The sequence below is a fragment of the Corvus cornix genome, chromosome 1A (assembly GCF_000738735.6).
Source record: "Corvus cornix cornix isolate S_Up_H32 chromosome 1A, ASM73873v5, whole genome shotgun sequence".
NCBI classification, from domain to species: domain Eukaryota; kingdom Metazoa; phylum Chordata; class Aves; order Passeriformes; family Corvidae; genus Corvus; species Corvus cornix.
Window position 1 is genome coordinate 67,143,598 of NC_047057.1, and position 20,046 is coordinate 67,163,643.

Genomic DNA, 20,046 nt, shown 5'->3' on the forward strand with positions numbered 1-20,046 from the left:
GGGGAAGAAAAAGCAACCCTAGCCATTACCTCAGATACCTAATTCTGCGAGACTTGGATTTATAAATACATAAATGAAAACTCTGATTTAATTTCTCACATTTCATTCCCTGGCAAATGGGAGTCGCAACCATGACAGCAAGAGCATTTATTTTGCTTATGAGAACACTAGCAAAGTAACAATTAAACTGAGGCATCTTAGTAACATGCTTCCTTCCCCACAAACCTCTCCAAAGGACCTTTGTCAATTGACTTATAGCATAAAGTAAAATCTCATAATGTTTCCTGATAAATTATTTTGTAGCAAGTTGTGTTGGTTTTTCACAGCCTGGTTTTTGGTAGCGGGATGGGCAACAGAGGTGGCTTCTGTGAGAAGCTGCCGGAAGCTTCCACCATGTCTGGCAGAGCCAATCCCTGATGGCTCTGAAGATGGACATGCTGCTGGCCAGGGATGGGCCAGTTAGAGATGGTGGTAACGCCTCTGTGATAAGATATTTAAAGAAAATCAAAACAAAGTGGGCACAGTTTTTACTAGCCAGAGAAGAGGAGGAGGTGAGAACATGTGAGGGAAACAACATGGGGACACCAAAGTCAGTGAAGAAGGAGGGGGAGGAGGTGCTCCAGGCACCGGAGCCGTGATGCCTCTGCAGGCCGTGGTGATGACCATGGTGAAGCAGCTGTGCCCCTGCAGCCCATGGGGATCCACGGGGGATGCAGAGATCCACTTGCAGCCCTTGGGGGAGGTGCCCATTCCAGAGCTGGTGGATGCCTGGAGGAGGCTGTGATCCAGTGGGAGACCCAGTGGAGAGAGGGGGCCCTGCTCCCAGGCTGGAGCAGCCTGTCCTTGGAGGACAGCACCCCATGGAAGAGTGACCCATGCCACAGCGTGAGGAAATAAGCTTTAATCATCTTTGGGATTTCAAATCTGTCTTGGGGTGATTTTATGACAATACCGTATTTCCCTATCGTCTGCTTTATGCCCAAAAATGGGTCCTGCAGCTTTAAGCTGGGTCTGAGGAAAAGGGGGTGGGGAGGAAGCCGGGTGAATTCTTCAGCGAGGTTTGTGTTCAAGGACTCACACAGTCCCCCATATTGCTTGGCTCTGGTTGCAGCGGGAGAGAGATTTTTTCCCTGTTTCTAGACAGCTTGTGGGCTGAGGCAAAAAGTTTTCCCAGGACTGCATACTGGTATACCAAAATCCTCCAGTAACTTCTTCTGGAACTATTTGGACTAGCTGTGATCTGAGAACAAGATCACTGGACCCTGTGGACCAGTGAGGAGGCTGCGGGAACACCACATCCCAGCCCCAGACCTTGGGAGCGGCTGAGCCAGCTAGAGAGGGAACTCTAAATCCACCAGCTTTCTCCACAGAGAGGAGGTTTATTATCTGACATTATTCTTCTGGGGTTTTTTTTCCTGTGCCCTGCGGGCACTTTGTTTGTTAAATAATTTTTTTTTTTCACTTTCCTCCAAGAAATTCCTTCTGCATCGGTGGAGGAGAGGGAGTGCTGAGACCTACCTTCTGTGGAAGAGATGTCCCTTCCAGGGCATTTCCCCCTAAACTTGTCTCAACCTGAGACAAAAACACAGCTTTCACTCTCAGATCTCTTGAGCACACATTTATAGAACTTCTTTCATTTAATTTGTACTGAGACCAAGGAGAAATGAGTGCAGAACAGCATGTAAAGTCCAAGCAGTTCTAATGCTTTCACCTTCATCACTGAAATGTTGCTTTTATGCAGTATTTCTTTTCTGGAGGTAGATTTACGCCAGAAGCAAGGTAGACACACCATCCCTTTCTTTGTGACTCTGCTAAATGTACCAGACTTCTTACTCTGGCCTAGGGTTGGGGGAAGAAAGGGCTGCTTGTAACAGAGAAGGAAATAATCAAAGACCTTGAGCCCTGTTTCAATCCTGGAACACACTGAATCATGTGTTTGCCCCAGCTTATCAGGGCAATAAAAAAAAATTACATTTTCTTTTTTGTGAATGAGAGAAAATTTTTGGTTATCTGGGGAGAAAACTCTTGATATTGAAAACAGCTTTTTCTGATCCGTTTTTATCTGGCATGGCTGTTGTGTAATTCAGGGATCAACTTCCCCCTTTTGCTGATTTAAAAAAAGCTTTACTGTAAGCTCTCCCTCTCATTCCATTCCAGGGAACTCTTAGAAAGATCATCTAAACTTTTGCAGTGCTGAGGCAAACAGGCTGATGCCACTTCACTGAAAAACTTATCCTGTCTGTGGAACATTCAAAATTGTGGACTATAATGTTCCCTCCAGATATCACAGCGTGGCCGAATCCATCTGTCCTTCTATCACTCTCTGAACAACTTGAAATTCCCTGCACATATGCATTTTTTTCCCACAAATCACTGCTGATTTCTCACTTTTAAATGCACTTCAGGGGTGATTCTTTTTAAAATCCACAGGTTATGATATTAAGAGACACTGGTACTGGCAGATGTGACTGTCAGCTCCACAAGAACAATCCTCCCAGGTTTGATGTGTGACTGCAAGGACAAGACAAAAGGATGCCTCTTTGATAGGAGTTGCAATTCACAGTGGAAAGCTAAACAGAGACTGTTGGAGGGATTTTCAGAATTGCTAGAGGCTCTGACTCACATTCATTGTGATGATTTAAAATGTAATGACCTGTTTTCCCAAGTGTTTGTTCTCACCTCCTGCTAGGGGTTACTACCTCCAAGGAAAATTGGGAAAATGAAACTTGTGAAAGCTGGTTCAACCCCAAGCTCTGCAACTTCGCTAAAGCCACTCTTGCAGATGAATTGAGCTATGGAACATGCACCAAACTCCACAAATTCCATCTCAAATCAGTAGCAAACAGCTAGGAATGAGGCACTTAAATCCATGTACAGCATTGGGTAAATAAATACACACGTAAGGCATAAGGCCCTTGTGTGTCTATGGAAAGGGGCCAGAAATTCAAAGTTTTCCTGAAGAATAATCATTCTGAGAGATTTTACCAACTGGTGTAAAAATGCTTTTTCTGAGGAAATTATTGATCACCCCTAAATTAGTTGATTATCTTTTAATCAGAATTTTTTTAAACATCAAAAGTTAAAGATGTAAAACTACTCATTAGCTCAATTTTAAATTGTTAGAACAGTAAATAAACAGGAAAAAGTATTTTCTTATTTCAGAGCAGAACTGAATGGAGATTAGGATCTCCTAATGTCCTACAGGGAGGATATAAATTCCTGTTTAACTTCTGCTAGAACAGGGTGAAACAGTAGGTAGGCACTGCTGCCACATGTGAGCTGTCTGTCTGTCCAGCTCAGCCATCAGCTCTTGCGCTTCAGATGTTTGCTCTGTCTGAGCCTACGATTGCCAGGTGCTACTTCCAGTTCTCAGTGCTCAGCAAAAAGATTTGTATTTTTACCCTCACATTTTGACCAGGCAAAACTGTTCTCACTAACAGCAAAGCTGTGAAACTGCACCCATGCTGGATATTTACATCCAAGGTAAAGGAGCTTTTCCTCATACTCAAACTGCTCCAAATGTCTCCTGGCAAAAGCAAAATGAAGCAGCAGTAAATTATAAATGGGGTAACAGAGTCTTTTTTTTATAATACGCTGCTGCTGCCAAACACGTTACTGACTGGCTGATTCCTAGAAAAAGGAATGTTAGTGTTTTGGTGGCCAAAAGCTGGTTTATGGGTAGTCAGCATAATGTCAGGATGCAAAATAAGAGGAGCCTTCCCTGCTATGCACCACAAAAATATCCAATCACATTCTTTAGAGAAACCACATGAATTTAAAGGCATAGGCATTGGAAAATACATAGGAACTGAGAGTGAGAGGCTTTTGGAAACATTAAGGTTTCTATCAAGGTTAATCATTGCCAGAAGGGCTGTCTTAGTCATTCTGTAGTTCATCACTGAATAAAAACAAGAAATTACAATTTCAGCTAATAACTTGTAGCTTCTGGTTCCTAATAAGTTGAGTTTTCCTACAAAACAAACCTAAATTCTGTTTTTAATTACATAATTGCAAATCCAGAGTAACTGGTTTGGGAGATAGAACACTACAATGAAAATAAAAGGCTACTAAGAGTTTGATTCAGAGTTTTTCTGCTTGCTGACCTTAACTGATGGGAATTAGGCTACATTTTTCATGGGTCCTTCCATCCAAAATGTTTAGATGCATATATAGTTATCAAAGAAGTGCAATACAGCAGCTGCAAACATTGTTCACCAGGTAAAGCAGCTTGTCCTGTCTTTGAAAGACTGAAGAGGATTGGTTTTGGAGGAGGGCTAAAACAGTTCAAACTACTCCTTTTAATACATTTGGCCAAAACAACAAATAATGCTGGAGTGTAGGTTTTTTGTAATAAAAATTTTCCCAGGGACTAGGGAAAACCACTTATTTTTCTGAAAAATATTCAGAAATTATTGACCTGAGTTTTTAAGAAGTACAGACTTGTTTATGTAATAAATTTCTGTAATAATTTGTATTTGTCTATGTTTGACTGTGGACAGCTGGAAAGCAGACACAAGTGCAAATAATTTAAATGGTAAAGAAATGGGGAATCGGTGTCTAATTAAGGGTTGTGGTATGAAATGGGCTTATGAATTACTAATTTATATAACCAGCCTTAGTTCAGTCCTACCTCCATCACTAATGAAGGGTATAGTTAAAAATACAAGTACCTCACAACTGACCTAAATCTGGTCCTCTGGAAGTGCTGCACACACCTCAATTTTGAGGAAAGGCTAAGGCAGCTCTCCCAACACTAACACTCATCGACTCAAAACAAAGCCTATTGTTTGTAGGGCACTCTGCCCCATTCAGGCACATGGGATATCATTAAGTTCCGTTGGAGAAGCACAAAGGCACAAACATAAGCTTTGGCAGTTGTGAGAAAGAGAGCAATTGCAGGAACTGTAGCTGTTCAGATGGTGAGAATTAGTGTAGCTCCCTTGGCTTCCCTAGAATTATATGGATATAATACACCAGCTGAGGATGTTATTCATTATCTGTAACTCCAGCTGTGCCTGCATGGCTAATCCAGCCAGATCTTTGAGTCAAGGCTTATATGGCATGAAGCATGCTGCATGATATGATATGATATATGATATGATATGATATAATATAATATAATATATCAAGAAGAGACTCATAGATAGTTTCTGCATCAACCACGACTCAGAGCTAAGTGAATATGGCAGAGCAAATAAACCAGGACCAGAGTTCTTAGGAGGGCTCCTAAGTGATCCTAAGCCCACTCAGTGATCCATGTGCACATCAAAAAGTCATTGAAATTATTTAATTGTTGAAATGACCTGTGTTATACAATTTGTAAGCAGTTTGTTATAAGCACTGAACATTCCATATTCAAGCTGTTCTCATTCAAAGTCGACAGCTGCTGCAAGATGGGAGATACTTGATTCATTCCTACCTTATATACAGTTTACTTAAAGAATTCTTTATTCAGCCACCCCTTTTCTCTCCTCTCCTTAATTTGCTCTAGAATTCAGGGCAAATTTACAGCAAATATTTTAAAAAGAAATCTTCCTATCTATTGTGAGCAAGTGTACAAAGGGAGGGAAAATCTAGGTTCGTACCAATTTTTCTCACCAAGTGAAACAATATGCACAGAAAACCACTGACAACATATTCCTGACTCTATTAGTGAGCCACCCTCATGAAAGCCATCCCCCTTCATCACGTCCTAGGATGTCTTCTTTCTTGAGGTTGCTGTTGTCAGAGCTGCCTGAACAGTTTGCACTCACTGATCATAGTCTATGCAGGCAACCCCTCTGTCACTTTGCATGGCTCAAAACTTCTGGCAAACTGCACTAAAAGAAGTGGCAAAGACCCTTATGAGCAATTCATAGATGAGTCTTTGCCAAGAGGCTGCAGAAGCATGCTCATGGCTGGTCTATCTGCAACACAGAGGGACCATGTGCCTTCCTGAGGGCGTACATTACCCCCACATCAGTCCCATACGTTATCCTGGCCAACTACCCTGCAGCACTGACATAGTTTGGCTTCCCTCCACACAGATCTGGTGTTAAATCTTCAGTGAGAAAAGGGGAAAACACAACGAAAGAAAGGGGAGAAGTAGATCTGGGGTTTAAATCTTATCTGCCAACACTGGCCCCCCCCTGCCCCCAAGCTCTTCCTGCACCTTGTCTCTGCCTGTCAGTCCACCCCATTCCTCCCTGGTTTCAGCAGCAGCAATTTTCACTTTGTTGGGCTGGGAAGGAGAGTCTCTTGGCTACTCAGACTGTGTTTGCTGCTGGACCAGCAATCCCCCATCTCCTCCACTGAAAGTGAGACTGGACAGAAGGTTTCCAAAGGCTGCATTCAGCCCCCATGCACACTCCCAGCTAGAAAATGTTACTTTACACTGAAAGCCAGAATAAATGGTTGAATAAAGCATAGAATAGAAAATGGGAATTAGATTACCTCATATCCCAGTTCAACTTAGGAACTTCACCCTGTTTACAAAGGCAAAAGCAGTCTCCCTTCAGTTCTAAGCAAATGTTACGCGAGTTCTAACCAAGGTCATCAGGAACTCCACCCCTACTCTAAAAACCACCCCCCTTCTTTGCTAGTAACATTACAGCCAGTTTCTCAAACAAATTATCTAAAGCAAAAGATCTTTCCTGACATCTGAAAGTTAGCACACAACATAAACCTTGCTTCCCAGTTTCTGCCCTGACCACTGGAATGTTGCTGCCACTATGAACACTGAGTGTCCTTCAGGAAATGAGAAGACTTTCTGAATAGTGCAAGACAAGCAAAATTCATACAGAAAATTCTGAGTCAGGGCTTCAGCTCTCCTACCTCTGTTATCTAAACATTGCCAGCAGATCCTCAGTAGAGCCACCTGAAGACAACAAAACACAATTTGGAAGCTGTCAAGCATGAATTCCCTTCATGTGAAGAAGGAATCGGTCCCTTAAAAGGCACTTCACTCTATAGGACAGAATTTTCCTTTGCAACTGGTAAGCACACACAGGGAAAAAAACCCCATTGATATCTCACACCCACTTTATTCCAAGTAAGTAAATAATTTAAAGTAATTAATCACCACCACTCTTAATTTATGATTCTTTTTCCTTGGGATTCCAGGACTGTTGCTAATGGTGGTTATTTAAGGCTTCATGTCACAGAGACATATTTTCATGCAAGGTTGCAAAGGGCAAAAGAAGAGGAAGGGCAAACAGTAGTGTAGAACTTAGCTGAGCCAGCAACATGCAGGAACACTGACAAAAATAAAAAGAGGATGTTGAAGGTCCTTCTCCGCTGTGGCTCCTCAGTGATTGTGGAAAATTAACAGAGACACATCCCTGATGCACATCACTGGCTCGTAGGAAAGCAGGATGCTCAGGGTCCTGCCACTGTGCCAGAGGAAAATTTCTTGGACAGTAAGTTTGTCACTTGATGTGCACCTCTGCATCTGAGGAAGAAGCATCAGAGATGAGAACCAAACCCTACAATATCCTGACAGTGTGTGAACAGCAATTAGCAACTCTCTGGACAGAAACAGATTTCCTGGCAGGTCTCATTAATCTCTTTATGCAGATTTAATACTCATGAAAGAAACTGTGTGAGCAGCCAAGAACATTAAGTCTTCTTCACATGAGGTACCTCAGCAAACACTTATGATCAAAGACTGGGCAAAGAACCAGGGATATGCTGCTCTGGACTTCAATGACTCACTGCTGGACTGTGACAGCTCCCTCGTGTTTCTGTTATCCTGTCTGAAAATGAGGGACAGGGGTATTTTGTCCACCTTCCTAAATGCTTCACCTCTGCACCAGAATGTAAACAGCAGCTTGACTTAAACTTACAAAAAATGCACCTTCTAAAGTGGGAGGGAGATCATATCTTTTAAATCATGCCCCATAAACAAACCTTTTGGTCCCCGCTCTCCATTACAGAACCAGCAGTCAGAAGCCTTTCCCAAAGGCCAACTCAAACCTTGCCGCGCGCTGTCAAACATGCCTTCCTCCCAAAAGCTCCACAGCTTTTCTGAAGATTCCTTCCTGCCTGACACAGAAGGATGAGATTCAGTCATCATTCCCTAGGAGGATGATTGGAACAAGGTGGGAGTGGACTCCAGCTAAGAGACAACCCGTGAAGGAGCTGCAGTTCTGAACTGCCTCTAGTTTTCCTTAGCGGTATCCAGGCCCCTTCATGCCAATATGAACGCCTGGATTTAGTGTTGTTCTACTTCCAAGTACTCGCTGATCCATGCCTGGATCCCACAGGTGGACGACGTGAGAACAGAGTGCAACTAGGACTCCTGGGATATCCATCTGTTTGGCACATACCTGCTAAAGCTCTAGCTGGGCAACCCCAGAGTAAACTGAGCTTACCTGATCCTTTTAGGGTGGATGGGAAGAGCCTGAGCAGATGATGGGCTGCCCATCTCCTTGAATGAGCCATTTAGAGAACAATGAGCTTTGCTGGCTAACACAGCTGTGCTTTTACATTCACGAAAGCACTTGGATCTGTACATGCAGCATGATCACATTCTGATCAGCACAGAAGGTCCACCTTTGATTCAGATTTACAAGGCTTTCCTCTGGCTATTCATCCTTCCTATCTTCCACAAATAACAGAAGCCTACAACAAACCTGGCACTGATGCTAGGTCTTCACTGTATTTAACTGACAACCTCTGATATATATATATATATATCTGAGTAAATTTGTATCTTCTGTTACAAAGCCCAGGTCTCACAAAATTGGTCACTGCAACTGCTATAAGAGAATGGTATGTTTGGTTGCAGGGCTTTTTGTTTGTTTGTTTATTTTATAAATCAATTGCTTTCTTAAAAAATAAAGCTTGCTTACTGTTTTCTTGCCGTGACTACTGCTCAACAAGCCCACTGTCAGGATTCAAATCTGGCTACTTCTTGGATTGCCTTCCTCCCCAAACATTAGTCTGGCATAACCATAATGGAAGGTAGGACGAACTGGCCAGAAATATCTGAAAAGCAACTCTTTACCATATCAAAGAGCAAGCTTAATTAGTCTAAGGAATCTAAGAATCACACCCTTTTACCTTGAAGAGTGTAAATAGATCTTTCAGTTACAGAGCTGACCTTTATAAAAAGAAAACGGAGTAATGTTTCATCATTTTATCCTGATTACTCTATTTTGTCTTTTATTCTTTTTGAAAGCCTTTACGATTGTCATTGGGAGTGAGTAGAAAAGTGCTACAGGTATGTCTACAGACCAGACTTCAAGTTTTTTCTAATAATCTCTGAAGGCATACATGGGCTGCCAGGACTAGGTGGCCTTGCTTAAGCAGAGGCTGATCCCTCACAACTTAGGCCATTCCATGATTCTGTGAGTCCTCCTCAAGCTCAGCTTTAAAAAAGATTTCAACCCAAACCGCCAAGGTGATAGCTGCTTTCATTGTGTATTTGCAGCACTGCCAAGACTTGGGTAAAGTCACCTCAGCAATGCAAATCTCCAGAGAGTAAGAAGAATTTTACAAATTACATGCTTAGATGTGGGGATTTAAAAGTCTACCCACAGTGTTTAGCCAGTCTCTGCCTGGAATGGGGTTGGAAAAGGTAACATTAGATGACTCCCTCTTAGTTGGATAGTAAATACAACCATCTGGTATAAATCTACATTACTGATTTACAGCACTTCCTTACTGCGTAGTAAGAGCAGAGACTGAAATTGATAAGAGTCAGATCAGAATGAGGAAGGAAATCTTGACTGAAGTTTTAAATGAGCCACAATCTTTTAAACCACAGGATGAACTTTTGCCATGGAAACAGTGACAGCTTCAGCTCTCTGTTCTACACTGTGCTTCATATCAGTGTTACTCAATGCCAACCTGCTGCATGAAACAGGCAGGGCACTGAAAAATTCAGCTAAGAGTATTCTGAGTACAAATTCACCACTGCTACTCATTAGAAACATTGCTCTGGGCATAAACCCAGGCAGAAAGACACTGTCTTGTTTAGAAGTAAGGCCTGTCAAGAGTAGCAGGAGTAATAATTACCACACAAGAATCAACACCCTCCCACAATGTAATAAAATAAGTTTGGAGATGTAATACTACATGTATTTTTAGAGAATCATAGAATGATTTCGGTTGGAAGACACCTTAAAGATCATCTGTTTCCAACCCCACTGCAATGGGCAGGAACATCTTCCACTAGACCAGGCTGTCATTTTGCACATTGTTTGCTATGCTTGTAGAAAAAGCAAAAAAGGTAGGAAAGTCACAGTGGAACATTCCAGTCTGAAAAATTAATTTCTTTTTCCTTCTAAAGTACAAAGAATCCATACTCTTTCAGGCAAGCCAGCTATAGGGGCTGGCACAAATGAAGTTAAAAACAATAGTAAGATTTCCTGTACAAAAATTTCAGAAAGCAGCTAAAATTTCTTATTCTAAGACACTTGAGAAATCTCTTGTGTATTGTTTCAAAACTCATGTGAAACAGACACTTAATTTTAGTGTGCAATTTGACTTAAAGAATCGAACTTTAAGGGTCTGATTTTAGCACCCTTCCTGCCTCAGTGAGAAGTGCACAAGTGATGCAAATGCATAGACAGCTGCCAAAATCAGCAATGCCAAATCTTACAACTGTATGTTCACATACTCAAGGGAGAGTGTTAAAATTACTCTTATTGGAGATCTTTTTTACTCCCACTTTACAGCTCCATCTTTTATTAGCTGGTAATAACACAGTTCAACATTACAAGCTGTCTACACACTGATCTAGCTTTGTATTCTAATTTTTCAAATTTTAACTTACGGAAGCCTGATCTTATTTTATGATTATTCCCCAGATATTCAGGCTTTAATTAATGCAAATAAATGCCCTGAAAACTTTAAGTCTCACAGGGATGACAAAACTGACAGGAGGTAGAGCTCAAATCAACATGCCATCCCTTGATATGTCCCTGTGTGCTGATGGAATTCAGGAGAAGGCTTTGTGGTTCTTAGTCAGAAAACAAAACAGAAATTGAAAGAACAGTCTTCCTTGTTTACAAATAATCACAACAGCCTCTCACATCCCATCCTAAAATGCAGACACCTCTGCTGTGTGTTTTCTCCATTTACATTTGGGAGAATTGAAACCACACCAGGAGCACCACAGACAGCAAGACTTCTTTCTTCACTAAACTGTCTTCCCTGTCACCACCATCCACCTTTTGAGGTCCTCTTACCCTCTTGCAGAGGAATTCCTGCTATTAAGGTCTCTGGTGGAAGATGTGGATGAACTGATGCCCCTTTAGGCCACCTGTTACATGTTTGTTTGAATTCCTCTAATCCCTCTTCACCACAAAATCCCACCTGAGGTCCAGGGAAACCATTAGAGGAACACCCTGCAATCACAGCTCACTGTCTTGGCTGCTCTGAGACCAGCTTCAGAAATTCAACTAACTCAGAACAGAAAAAACAAAGATTTCTGGTAAAAAATTCCAAAACTTGTCTTTTTCTCCCTGATGTGTCATTTTGAAATGCTGGCTTCCATAAATATTCTACCCATTTTGCATATACACAACTACCTAATTGTTTATTCAGCTGGCATACAAGTGAAACAGAGACATCTCTACAATAAAATCAGAACATTTCCTCCAAAGACCTCTTAATGAACAGTAATGAGCCTCTGGGTAGAGCTGCTCAACACTTTCTTCTCCCACTTGCCTGCCTCTAGGTTTAAAACCACTTTCTAGAGTGGTCAGAACTAAGCTGTTCACAAGGCTTCTTATGGAACATAAATCAATCAGGATCAGCAACTCACAACTTTCTGAGACAGACTTGGAAATTTGGCTTTCATACCTTGCACACCTTGGCTTTGAAAATAGGTTTTAATCCCTGACAATACTTTTCCCTCAATGATGATGCCATTTAACTTCTTTGTTACCTCTTAGGAAGGGCCTTCTGAGTATGGAGATATTTCTCCCATGTTTAATCATTTTCCACTCTCTTTCTGTGGACTAAACCAAGTCAGAATAACTGATTCCTTCTGCCCTTGATTTCTCCCACCCCCTCACCCCTCTTTTAATACAGACAGAATCATAGAATCATTAAGGTTTTAAAAGACCTCTCAGATAATCAAGTTCAGCCATCAACCACCACCATTTTCACCATTAAACCAGGTCCTCAAGTGCCATATCCATAGATTTTGTTCACACTTTCAGGGATGGTGACTCCCCATGGCTATTCTGTTCCAATGCTTTATAACTCTTTCAGTGAAAAAAAATCTTTCCTAGTATCTAATCTAAACCTCTCCTAAGGCACTACTTTGCTTTTTATACAATCTCCTAAGAACATCTGGAAAAAAGTCCCAAAAATTCTTCCTTAGTGGTTCTGATATTGTTCTGGCTATTTATTTATAAACTCCTGATAAACTTTTCTCAAGATTCATCTACCTTCTGGTTTACCTAAAAAACCCTTAAGTTTGTGAAGTACTACAGTGATTTACACAGGAGAGTCGGTTCCCCTAAAGGACTCCACACAGGCATTTCTCTCTCCATTCATCCTTTCCTTCAGCATCTATTCCAAGTGCTACTGATTCAGCCTTCTCAGGTGGTTATCTCATTCTCAGCAATCCCCAGCTGTTTAATGAGAAAACTGACACTAATGCTTCTGCCTCTGACATCTGTGCTTTAACCTAAAGCTTTTGGCCTGCTATCTATAAGGATAATTTCTACACTCGTGTGCCCATCTCCTGAATTTGCAGGTTTTCTTTAAGTTTATGGGATCACATAGCTGCAGATGCTGCAAACTGTGAAAGTTATTTAGAGACAGGAACAAAAGAAAAAGTGGGAATGTCACTGTCTCAGTTTTGAAAGACAGGTGTCTGCTAAGGAAGGCAGAAGCCCCCCTTGAAGTGGCAGATATAACCCCTTTTCCCTCTAAGTTATTATATTTTGAAATCAAGGGCCTTTAGGCAAAGATGTGGGAAATAGGAATAACAGTTCTTTACTATATATATATATATATATATATGTATATATATATGTATGTATATAACCAGTCAAACAAAACAACAACAACTATGGCAGTAACAGCAAACACAAACCCAGTGCCAGCCTTCTCGGCTGTCAGGCCCTTTCCCCTCGGGTGCAGTTCCGCTCGCAGCCGGCAGGGGCACTGGCGGCTCCCGGTGAGCAGGGCAGGTGCGATGGTTCCCCCGCGGCTGCAGGGGGCGCTCCGGAGCGAGCTCGGGAAGCACGCGGCACCAGTGCCCTGGGATCCCGGGAGGGATGGGACAAAGGCTTCACAAACCCCTGGGCAGCCGATCCCGGACTCTCAGGAACAGCAGGCTGGAACGACAGGCTGGAACGGCAGGCTAGAGCGGCAAGCTGGAGCTGCAGGGACGAACACAAATCCTAGGTGGCAGATGAGATGTATCCAGATGGGAAAACCCCACGGAGGCCCAGGCAGGCAGGGCGAGCAGGGCTACAGCGTAGCGAAAGCTCGAAGCAGCAGCGGGGCAGGGCAGCCACAGCCCGGCCTCCAGCAGGGCAGGGAAAGCGGCTTTTGGGGTCCCGGCGTTGTTTCCAGCAGGAAGAAAGAACGGGCGAAAGAAAGAAGCAGCAGCTCCTTTCTCTGCAGCTTCTCTCTCCGGAGGCTCAGAGCGAACTGACCCCACACCCAGGTGTAGACAAAGGAGTAGCCAGGCCCGCCCCACTCCCCTTTTTGTCTTTCTTAAGTACAGCTATTTGTCCCCTAGCAACATGCCTATGGGAGAAAATTCCTTTAACAGGAAAAAAAACTAAAACTAAACTAAAACCCCAACAGTCCCAATTTGGCAGACTACAGAGAAGTAGCAGTATTCTGTGTTCTCATTATCTGCAGTCCTTCAGATTGCAGAATGCCTTGTATCTTCATTAAAAAAAAAAAAAAAAAAAAAAAAAAAAAAAATATATATATATATATATATATATATATATATATATATATATATACACGCGTTTGCTTTCCAGTCAGTATCTGAAAATATCCAAGAGGTGCAATACTGGTAAAATAAAATCTAGGTTAACGTCAAAGACTGTAAAGAAAGATTGGTTACTTAAACATGGATTAGCCACTTAAAAATCTTTGGAGATGTTACTCTGAAAAAACTTGGATTGTCCATACAAGACACTAAAGTATTCCAATGACTTTGAAGATATTAGTCACATACTTAAATATAAGGCACTTGATTACGCTATTCCACATATTGATAGTAGGATTTAGAAGCTCTCATATCAAGTCCTACTGCAGGAATATAAGGATGAAAAAAAATCACCTTAATTAAAAGCATTATTTTCTCAAGGACATATATAGTTTTCCCATTTCACAGACCTAATAATGGAAAATCAGACAGCTGGTTGTCTCTCTGTTTGGTAGTGCTGGCAGACTCTTGGATACAGTGGTCTGAAGAAGACACCAGGAGGTAGGAGAGGGGGGAGGAATGAAAAGCAACAGTCTTCCTGCCATAGCTTGCCAAGAAAATGAAAATGTGTGAGACAATGTTTTAATGAATATCCCCACAGATGCGCAAGCATCGGTGATTTTGTTAAGGCAAAGATTTTGCAATTAAAGTGTCATTGACAATGGAGATAACGATGATTATCATCAAAATCCCAGACAAGAGACTTACAAATGCATGTGTAGAGTAAGGCATCCTATTCCTCTCCAGTCCTACAATAAACACACAGTAGAATTGAAATTTGAGGATATTTCAATCACAAATCCAAATGGATTATTTTAATCCTGGTATCTTCTATCTCTGCTTTATGAAAGCTACTAATAAAACATTTGTTTTTGTTTAAGAAAAAGCATCAAACCATGATTTCATGAGATCTCATTTATAATTTCCCATTTCATCCCCACATCAATTTGTCCTTTAAATGACTGTAACATGGAGAATTCTGTAGGTTCTCTGGGAAGTTCTTCCTAACATCTAACAATTGCTTTTGCTGGTGAGCTAACATCCCTAAATGTACCCTCAGAAAACTCCTACTGCTCTCCTCAGCCTTTCCTTCTCCCTTCTTTTCTCCTACCAGATTAAACAACTTTTCCTCCAAGTTCCCATTTCCCTAACCCAAAATGTCACCGCATTATTTTTCATCTCAGCAACAGCACCTGACCTTTCTCTTTGGAGCCAATGGTGCATTTTGAGACACCTCTAAACCCAACAGTACTTTCCTTAGGGCTGAGGGTTCCTGGATCTTTTTCTTCCTGCTCATTGCTGTATCTTGTGGTTAAGAGGGGGTGGATAAGAGAGTAAAAGCCATTTATTTAAATGGGGTCAAAACATGGCTATAATAGCAACAAACTGTTCCAATCAGAGCAGGACTTTTTTCCAACTCGACATATTTCTGTTTGTCAGCTAAGAAAATACAAAAACAAACCAGAAATTCTGGATGTTTTCTTTCCTGGCCCTGCCTTTGGTCTGGTGGTAGCACTGGGCTAGTCCCCTCCATCCCCATGTTTCGCTTCCTTTTCTGTTTAAACAAGGACAAAAATAGATGTTGTTCACAAAGAGAAACTAAGGCATCACTTATAAATGTAAAGGTTTTTAAAGAAACTTTGTATTAGAGGAGGGAAAAAAATTGATTACCAACAAATGGGGTTTCAAGCAACCTCCGTATCACAGTCTTGCCTCTTAAGAAGTACTTCCCAGAAATATTATCCCCTTGCTGTTGGCACAGAAGTTCAGAGACTCTTGCAGAAGAACATAAAATGTGAATTAAAAGAATTATTCTTATAACTTTGGACTTCTTCTCAGTGAAATAATCTGAGATATATTTAGACACCAGGAATGAAAAAAGAACCTCTATATGAAGTATTTAAATGGTGACTAATTGACTTTACAGGGAAAGATCTTCTCATCATCTGACTTGAGCACAAAGGACAAGATAAGCATGAAAGGTTTTCCTTCAAGAACATATTTTGTGGGTAGGTTTCTATCTTTCTTTTTCTGCTCTTTTGCAATTACCAAATATTAATGTAACTACCCAGGAAAAGAAGATGTAGTTTTTACATGGAGACACAGTAAAGAGGAATTCTCACAAACCATTTTCATGAGCGTAAACAACAGGCATAATACTGTACATTTGTTGAATCAAAGATGAAGGAAGCTTTTATCAAATTAAATTACTGCTTCTTTTTATTCTTAATGGTCTAAGTCAGTTAGATTCAGAGATGTCTTCAGGACTGAATCCAGGCAAGATTATGAATTGCCTCTAAAATGCAGGGACACCGGAAAGCAAATTTAATCCCACTCAAAATCCCTGGGAACCTAATAAACAGCAGCAATATTTAACTGGCATTTCCAAGCTGAGAGGCAGAATCACTGCATTTGTTAGTCTTTAGTCTAATTCCTTCATCATGCTTTAGTTCAAGACACTGGATGCAGCAAACCTTGTCAAATATCACAGGGATCAAAAAGGTGAATTAACTTACTGAAAGAAAAATGTTCCCAGTCAGTGACGGAAGTTCATATTTCCACACAGGCCAGAAATACACAGCTCATGGATAAAATACTCACCAGTAAACATCAGCAGCTGGTCTAAAACTCCCTGAATGCTGGGAAACATCTGTTCGGAGTATTTTATCCATGTCATTGATGATATAAGTGTGCATAGGTTAGACAGATAAGCAGACATGGCACTAGAAAGGAATACTGCTGCAAACAGCATCTGTTTGCAGATTTAATTAGAAGTTTAGACAAATTATTATTGTATGACATTTGCAAGAGTTGGTGAAGATAAGAAATTCATAAAATTTGCTTTTCCTAAACAGCCCAGATCCAGTGACTTTAGAAACAGATAATAATCCACATCCAGAAACTCTTTTGTATTTTTTCGTTAAAAATCTTATGTCATTGGTCAAAAATCATCACTGCCTCCTAAGCATTTTTATGTCCACTGACTCGTCCCTCTCCACAGCTGTAGAAAACTGTTCAGAATACAGAAACAACCTCTGTAAGTGACATAACCTTGTTGATTTTTCCCAGAGTCTTAAGAATCGCTGTAGGCACATCACAGGTCTTGCTACCACACTGCCTCTTTCCTAGAAGGGACTTACAGCAGCTACTCATGGAAAGAAAATAAAATCCAGGACAACCTAAAATAAAAAAAGTGGTTCCATGCAGACAAAGCGAAGCTGAGTAGGATGGTAGGGGAAAGGACTGAAAACATCAAAGATGTGGGATTGCAGTCCCAGAACAATACTCAGGGCTAGAGGGTGGGAGAGGTCACCCTGGCCCCAGGAGCAGCTTTATGCAACATTTCAATCCCAACTGCAACCTCAACACCGGCTTTGGCAGACAAGTTAAGTTTTGAATGCAAAGTGGAAAAAGGAGTCACACAGGAGTGAAGGACTATGAGTTCCAATATTAACTGAAAAGAGATGCCTGTGAAAAACTTTAGACAAAAAAAGAAGCTGGGACAGTCATCACACATCCTCTTAGACAGGAAGATGCCTACCACAGTACATCTATTGTCAGTTCTCCTGTATTATACCAACTGAAGTTAGGGCAGGACATTCCCCTAACCCAAATGGGTAGGACATTCAAAGGGCAGGACATTCAAATCAAAATCAGAACAGAGCAAAATATTTCACGAGTGAAAACTGTACTACCAGTCACATTTCCTGTTGAAAACAGAGTAGGAACTTGATCTCTACATTTTGCAAAAAGCAATGTTTAGAAGTAATTTTTAAAGTCAATGTACTCCTAGATTAAGATAGTGACTCTTCCATCCTAAGGTGCTAAATTGAGAGGGAAATGGTATCTCTGCAATAATTACTGACAACAATTTGATTTTCTAAAGGCACTTATTCTGGTTTTAGACCACATAGGAAATTGCTTCCACATCCCTGGTATGAAAACTTTGCCCTACTCAACATGCGTCACCATAAATTATCTGGTAAGGGTAAATGTTTTAGAAACCATTAATAGTGTTGCAGGACCAATTCACTAAACCTGCCATAAGACACTTGAGAGATAATTGAGATGCCAAGCCTCATCAATATCAATATACTTCAAGTAAGGACAAGAGGAGAGGAAAAGAATGACAATGAATAATTCCATTATGTGATGCTACATAACTCAAAGCATAGGAACAGATGCATCAGTCACAAATCTGAATGTCTTTGAATTTCATGAAAGTCTGGACGTATAAGCAACCTTAATTCCTTAAAAAGCTTCTTTCCATAGGAGTGGTGATAGAGTTGTAGTCTTTTTTTTCTATTTTAACTTTCAAGATATAACCTTTTTTCCCCCATGCTAACTTAACATGCAGGAGATAAAATAATGACTTTGGGCAACACACAGGAAACACCAGTCAATTATTTAACAAAATTTTAAAAATTAATACATTTCTTCCTAACCAGGCAGAGGAAGCAAAGCCTTAAAGGAGGCTTCTGCCAATTTTCAGTGCTATGAATTTGTTACATGTCATTCTCAGTTACTGGTTGTGTATCTCCCCCTAATCAATACACATGCACATATGCTCTACAATACTCTCTCATCCAAGGTCTTGCATCACAGTTACTGTCCACTCCCTTTGAAAACTGACATTAATCACAATACTGTTTTCTTCCTCTCTTTTTTCTTATTTCCCACTGCCCTCCACTCCTCCTTGTGATATCCACCCCTCACAAAGTAGCACCTCACTCTCTCCATCTGCTTCTTCAACCATGTCCTCATTCTATCCTTCCGATCTTGCTCCACAGTCTCTCCAGTGTAGCTCCACAGTCTCCTCGAAGCATCACTAAAACTCCTTTCCTTTTATGTTCAAAAATAGTAACTACAGTCAGCTTTCTACTGCAGGCCTTGATGGAGGGGAGGGTGCAAACCAAATATGCCTGAGTTAAATAATCCTCTGCCTTGAAAACTGTAAAACCCTCTGCAAGCTTTGTGTTTCACACTGCTCCACTTCATTTTCTCCCAAATGCCATGGCCAAACTGATCTTTCCTTGATGGGATGTTCTGGCCATTTCATTGCACTTCATAAATCAATTAGCCATCTACAAACCACAGGATTTTCAGATTCCCTGTCCTCAGGTCCACTGCCCTGCATAACTCCCTGATTTTGCCTGGCACTTGGTGCCATCCCCTGCCAATGGGAGTTTGCTTTGATCTCATCCCACAAGCATTGCTGTGCCTTCTCTTACTCAGGCACTCTCTGCTTGCAATCAGCTCTTGAAGCTCATTATTACTCCATTTCCTTCTTGCTCGCCCTCTCTGTTCTACTCTGTCAAAGACTGTAATCTCTTCCCCACACAAAACTAGAGAACCCTTCAATTCCTGAAAGAGGAAAAATATTACATTTAAATACCCTCAAACATCCATTTCCATACCTTTCTTGTTTTTAAAACACCTGGCTTTCTACCATGTATTTAATTTCTCTGCTTTGCTTCCTTTCACAATCCATCACCTCCCAGTACTCACATTATACATTTCTTTATGCCTGATAATTTCCTGCTCATCCCCTTGGTTTATATTTTTTCTCTTGTGTTTTCCAGTGAACATGGCAGGTTACTACCAGACCTTGTTTTGTCTGAGAACAAGCTACCTAATTCCAGATGATAAACAAAGAACATAGCAATTAAAATTCAGGAAGACAAAATCAGAGAGATAGCACTGACATTTTTTTCCCTACTCCCTCTTCCCCACTCTCATCAGTGACTGACATTTGGAGAATTTCAACCAACTCTAATAAACAACACAATTTGTCCCAGTTTCCTAAGAAAGTGAAGCTTGTATGATCACACCCTGCCAAGCAGTCCTAACCCCTTTCACACTCTGTAAGTCAGTATCAAACAAATAATGCAAAGACAGTGAGAACCCAGAGGTTATCTCTGCTGAAACAAAGAGAAACCCAAATTAGCATCTTCATTAACTGTGGGATGCAGCAGTCAGCTGGCCTGACCAGCAGAGTAGGATGGGGCACCCATCAGTACATACTTCCCTTACTTTCCCTGCTTATACTGAAAGGATCAGAGGTTTAGTCTTTAATTATTTCACCTAACACCAAACCATTGCCTATTTCACCTTTTCCAGACCCCCTTCCAGGATCAGATTATTAAGAACAC

General features: G+C 41.1%; 1 protein-coding gene across 2 annotated transcripts in view; it reads right to left on the minus strand.

The window, feature by feature from the left end:
- Window positions 1–20,046, minus strand: part of ST8SIA1 (ST8 alpha-N-acetyl-neuraminide alpha-2,8-sialyltransferase 1) — a 124,842-nt gene that overhangs the window by 41,545 nt on the left and 63,251 nt on the right. The window lies entirely within an intron of this gene.